At 52.8% G+C, this 5,565-nt stretch overlaps 1 protein-coding gene across 2 annotated transcripts in view; it reads left to right on the forward strand.

Annotated features, from left to right (window-relative positions):
- The window catches only part of BICRA (BRD4 interacting chromatin remodeling complex associated protein), a 94,184-nt gene that overhangs the window by 59,879 nt on the left and 28,740 nt on the right, over positions 1-5,565 (forward strand). For both annotated transcript variants that reach the window (XM_017500425.2, XM_017500427.2), the window contains exon 2: positions 4,054-4,155. The gene's annotated coding sequence lies outside the window, so the exon portion shown is untranslated. The remainder of the gene's footprint in view (positions 1-4,053; positions 4,156-5,565) is intronic.

A 5,565-nucleotide genomic window follows, 5' to 3' on the forward strand; every position in this document is an offset into this window, starting at 1 on the left:
CCCAGGCTGGAGTGCAGTGGCACGGTCTCGGCTCACTGCAACCTCTGCCTCCTGGGTTCAAGCGATTATCCTGCCTCAGCTTCCCAAGTAGCTGGGATTACAGGTGCATGCTACCATGCCTGGCTAATTTTTGTATTTTTAGTAGGGATGGGGTTTCTCCTCCATGTTGGCCAGGATGGTCTCAATCTCCTGACCTCATGATCCGCCTTCCTCGGCCTCCCAAAGTACTGGGATTACAGGCGTGAGCCACCGCGCCCGGCGCAGCTGTCAAAATCTGAACACTCATATAACCACACCTCAGTCACAACACAGAACATTTCCCACTCCCCAGGAAGTTCCCGTTCGTGTCTTTAATGTTGCCATTGGAATGAAAGCACACAAACACAACATCCTCACTGAGAGCTCTGCAGCCCCCACTTGGAAATTCACCCTCGGGGCTGGTTTGCAGAAGGCCCACCGGAGCTGCACCCCTCCTGTCTCTAATTCTGCTGGTAGGTAGGACATGCGCAGAGCTTGGGCCACACCTGCCAGAGCCAGGGAGGAGGCATGGACAGACGCGGACCCTTCATCTTGGGAGCTCATGCACACCTCCAGGCCAGAGGAAAAGAATCCTGTGTTCCAGGGTCTTGCGACATCTGCTTTCTGGATCTTTCTGGTATCGGGGACCTAAGAGGAAGAGGGAGAGCTACTCGCCACTCCTGTTCCTTCCTCCCTCTTCCATGCCAGTCACTTTATCACCTTTTCCAATCTGAAGCATCCCAGGCATCCACAAAATAACAGGGACGCACAGCCCCGTCACCCAGCCCCATGATGCTGTCTGAACGTTTCTGCTGTATTTGTTTCAGATCCTACGAGAGAAGTAGCAGGAGGGGGTGGCCTGCGGGGTGGTGGTGAAGGGCGGGACCTCTGCAGTTAGTCTGCCGAGTTCAGATCCCAGCCTAGGCTGAGCACAATGTCTCACGCCTGTCATCCCAACGCTCTGAGAGGCTGGGGCAGGCGGACCACCTGAGGTCAGGAGTTCGAGACCATCCTGGCCAACGTGGGGAAACCCTATCTCTGCAAAAAATACAAAAGTTACCTGGGCATAGTAGTGCATGCCTGCATGCCTATAATCCCAGCTACTCGGGAGGCTGAGGCAGGAGGATGACTTGAACCTGGGAAGTGGCGGTTGCAGTGAGCCGAGATTGTGCCATGGCACTCCAGCCTGGGCGACAAGAGCAAAAAATAAAATAAAACAAAAAAATCGCAGCCTGGCCCCTTACTAGCTGCAGGATCTTAGGCAGATGACTAAGCTCTCTGAGCCTGTTTCCTCATCTACTGGGTAGGGATCACAGAAGCACCTGCCTCTTGGGACTTAGGGAAAGCGGAATGAGTTACACATGCCGGGTACCTAAACCAGCACCCAGCACATGGTGGACATGCAATCGGTGTGGGCTGTCATCGTTACAGTCGGTCCTTGTTCTTCACAGATCGCATATTTGCAAATTCACCGGCTTGCGAACATTGGTAACCTCAAAGCAGTGCTGGCCATTTGCAGAAGTGGGTAGAGTGGCCAAAAAAGTGATGCCGGACATGCAGGTTCCCAGCTGAGGTCGGGCCCAGCGGCACCCTGACTTCTCGTTTCAGCTCAGATTGCAAAGCAGCATCCTTTTTGCCGTCCGTTTAGTGCCACATTTTTCACATCTTTGTGTACCTCTTTTTATTTTTTGAGACGGAGTCTCGCTCTGTCACCCAGGCTGGAATGCAAGTGGCGCGATCTCAGCGGACTGCAACCTCCGCCTCCTATGTTCAAGCAGTTTCATGCCTCAGTAGCTGCAACTACAGGCACCCGTCACCACGCTTGGCTTTTTTTCTGTTTTTAATAGAGATGGGTTTTGTCATGTTGGCCAGGCTGGTCTCGAACTCTTGGCCTCAAGTGATCTGCCTGCCTCAGCCTCCCAAAGTGCCAGGATACAGGCATGAGCCACCACACCTTGCTGTCTTTGTGTTTCTTATTGGTGATTTCTCTATTTAAAATGGCCCCTAGGCCAGGGGCAGTGGCTCACACCTGTTCCCACCACTTCGGGAGGCCGAGATGGGTAGATCACTTGAAGTCAGGAGTTTTAGACCAGCCTGGCCAATATGGTGAAACCTTGTCTCCACTTAGCTGGGTGTGGTGACATATGCCTGTAATCCCAGCTACTAGCTAGGTTGAGGCAAGAGAATTGCTTGAACCCACGAGGCGGAGGTTGCAGTGAGCTGAGATCACACCACTCTGGGTGACAGAGCGAGACTCTGTCTCACAAAAAATAAAAGCATAGAGCTGGGTGCAGTGGCTCACGTCTGTAATCCCAGCACTTTAAGAGGCTGAGGTGGGCAGATCACGAGGTCATGAGTTTGAGACCAGCCTGGCCAATATGATGAAACCCCGTCTCTCCTAAAAATACAAAAATTAGCTGGGTGTGGTAGTGCATGCCTGTAATCCCAGCTACTTGGGAGGCTTAGGCAGGAGAATTGCTTGAACCCAGAAGGCGGAGGTTGCAGTGAGCCGAGATCACGCCACTGCTCCAGCCTGGGCAGCAGAGCGAGGCTCTGTCTCAAAAAAAATTAAATAAATAAAATAAGTAAGTAAATAAATAATAAAACGGATCCAAGCAGGGTGCAGAAGTCTGGTGTTCCTAAGGGCTGTAAGGCTGTGATGTGCCTTATGGAGAAAACACCTGTGTTAAAGAAGCTTCCTTCGGGTGGGAGTTACCGTCCTGTTGGCCATGAGTTCAATGTGAATCAGTCAACAGGATGCATTAAATAAGATGTCTTCGTACAGAAACGCGTGTAAGTCAAGGTGCTATATCAATTGATGGCTGAAAAACCTTGCGGCCAGAGCCTGGCAGCAACCCGGCCTCGCGCTTCCCCCAGGAGAAGCGCCTCCGTGTCCACTGTGACTCTCTAGAACCTCTCTACTGCAAATAGCAGGACCGGCTGCATCCTGTTAGACTGGAGTGCCGGTACATGACTTAGTATAACGTTACATGCCATAGTGTGTGTGCTACATATATGTAGTATACGCATGGGATCCTGGTATGTATAGTGTTGTTCTGTGTGATTTTAATTTTTTTTTTGGAGACAGGGTCTCACTGTCGTCCAGGCTGGAGCGCAGTGGCGCAATCCTAGCTTACAGCATCCTTGACCTCCTGGGTGCAAGCGATCCTCCTGCCTCAGCCTCCCGAGTAACTGGGATTATAGGCAAGCAACCGTGCCCAGCCAAAAAAAATTTCATTTTGTAGTGACAAGATCTCCCTACGTTGCCCAGCCAGGCTGGTCTTGAACTCCTGGGCTCCAGCGGTCCTCCTAACTCAGCCTCCCAAAGTACTGGGTTTACAGGCATGTGCCACCACGCTAGCCATTTTAAACTTGTATCGTTTTGTTTTTTTTGAGATGGAGTCTTGCTCTGTTGCCCAGGCTGGAGTGCAGTGTCGTGATCTCAGCTCACTGCAACCTCCGCCTCCCGGGTTCAAGCAATTCTCCTGCCTCAGCCTCCCGAGTAGCTGGGGATTATAGACACCTGCCACCATGCCTGGCTAATTTTTTGTATTTTTAGTAGAGACGGGATTTCATGGTGTTGGACAGACTGGTCTCGAACTCTTGAGCTCCTGATCCGCCTGCCTCGGCCTCCCAAAGTGTTGTGTTTACAGGCGTGAGCGACCACACCAGCCATGCTGTGTGATTTTAAACTTGTATCTGTTTTTGTTTTTTTTTTTTTTTTTTTTNGGCTGGAGTGCAATGGCGCGATCTCGGCTCACCGCAACCTCCGCCTCCCGGATTCAGGCAATTCTCCTGCCTCAGCCTCCTGAGTAGCTGGGATTACAGGCATGCGCCACCATGCCCAACTAATTTTTTGTATCTGTTTTTAAACTTCACTTGAACGTCACTGTTCCAGCCGCCCATCTTTCTTTCGTCCCCTCCTTAATCCATCCCTCTCCCGTCTGCCTTCCATAGCTCTGTCCATCTCTGATCACGTCTCTTTCCTTTTCTCTGACTTATTTACTCACTGCCTGCCTCTCATTTTCTCCACAGCTGGCCCCCAAGAGGACTCTTTCCAAGTCCCCAGCTGGGGGCCCCGCGTAGACCTGGAGTGGACACGCCCCTCCTTCCCTTCATGATTCGTTTGTAGCGCAGGTAACCAGCAAAGCATCCCTGTTTGTTCTTGGAGGGACAGCTGTCCCTCATTCCACCTCCCCAGCCCCACCCTGGCCCCTGGATGAGGAAGGAGCATTCCTTCCTGGCAAAGCCTAGCTAAGCAAGATCTCCGGCTCCTTCCCACCCGGACCCCCTGGGTCACCTGGGCCATCCCCCTGCCTCTGCATTAGCTGCAGGCAAAATCTTCCTCCCTGCCCCTTTTCCCTCTTCTCCAGATTCTTTGCAGACCATACCTTTTCGTGCCCTCTGTGGGCGGGTTGGGGAGGGAAGGGGCTCTTTGGTCGTGGATGTGGTGAGACTGGGGAAGGAAGCCTGGAGGAGCTACAGGGGATATGGGGCAGGCGAGAGCACATCCTCACCGCTTCCTAAGGCAGCAAGAGGAGCCTCCTTGGGGACAGTCGCCACAGCCAGCCCCTGAGAGGGAGAGTAATTGTCGTGTGGGGCTCCAGGGGTGCATGTGTCTCTGTCTGCGCTGCAGGGAGGGGCACCCTGTGAACCCTGGGAAAGTATGTGTCACATTTTTCACCCACATGCATGTTTTGGCATGAAATGTGCATGTGTCATCAGATTTTTCACAGCATGATTCAGCAAATACTGCCCCCCCACCCCAGCCCACTGTGGGAGGTCCCTGGCCGGGGCTCTTCATTATGTAACAGCATCGGGGATGGGGGACCTGCGGGTGGCACTGAGGAGGCCACCCATTAGGGGAGTTGAGAGTGTGCTGTCAGGGTGAGGGGCTGTGAACCAGCTGAGGGTGCATGTAAGATTTCATATGTGGGGTTTTTGGGTGGGGATGGTGACCCATGGCAGTTGTCACATTGTCAGTGAGGTTTGAGATCCCCTACCCCAAGGGAAAAAGAGAGTAAGGGCACTCCATGGTTCTGAGCTGTAAATTCCTACCATTCAAGGATGGGGTCTTCTTTCCCATTGTGTATTTTGTGTGTCATTGGGAGGAGAGGTGGTCAGAGGGTGCAGGAAGAGATGGAGGGATGAGTGACGGAAGGATGGGTCTGTGTGGGTGTTTGGCAGAAGGGAAGGAGGGGTGGTTGGATGGGAGCTTGGAAGGATGGAGGTATGAGCAGGTAGATGGATAGAAGGACGGGGCGGTGGGTGGAAGGATGGGTGGAAGGATGGAGGATGGGTGGAAGGATGGAGGATAGGTAGGTAGATGGATGGAAGGATGGGTGGAAGGATAGAGAATGGGTAGGTAGATGGGTGGAAGAATGGGTGGAAGGATGGAGGATGGGTAGGTAGATGGGTAGAAGGATGGGTGGAAGGATGGAGGATGGGTAGGTAGATGGGTGGAAGGATGGAGGATGGGTAGGTAGATGAGTGGAAGGATGGAGGATGGGCAGGTAGATGGGTGGAAGGATGGGTGGAAGGATGGAG

The sequence above is a fragment of the Cebus imitator genome, unplaced genomic scaffold (genome assembly GCF_001604975.1).
Source record: "Cebus imitator isolate Cc_AM_T3 unplaced genomic scaffold, Cebus_imitator-1.0 Scaffold266, whole genome shotgun sequence".
Classification (NCBI taxonomy): domain Eukaryota; kingdom Metazoa; phylum Chordata; class Mammalia; order Primates; family Cebidae; genus Cebus; species Cebus imitator.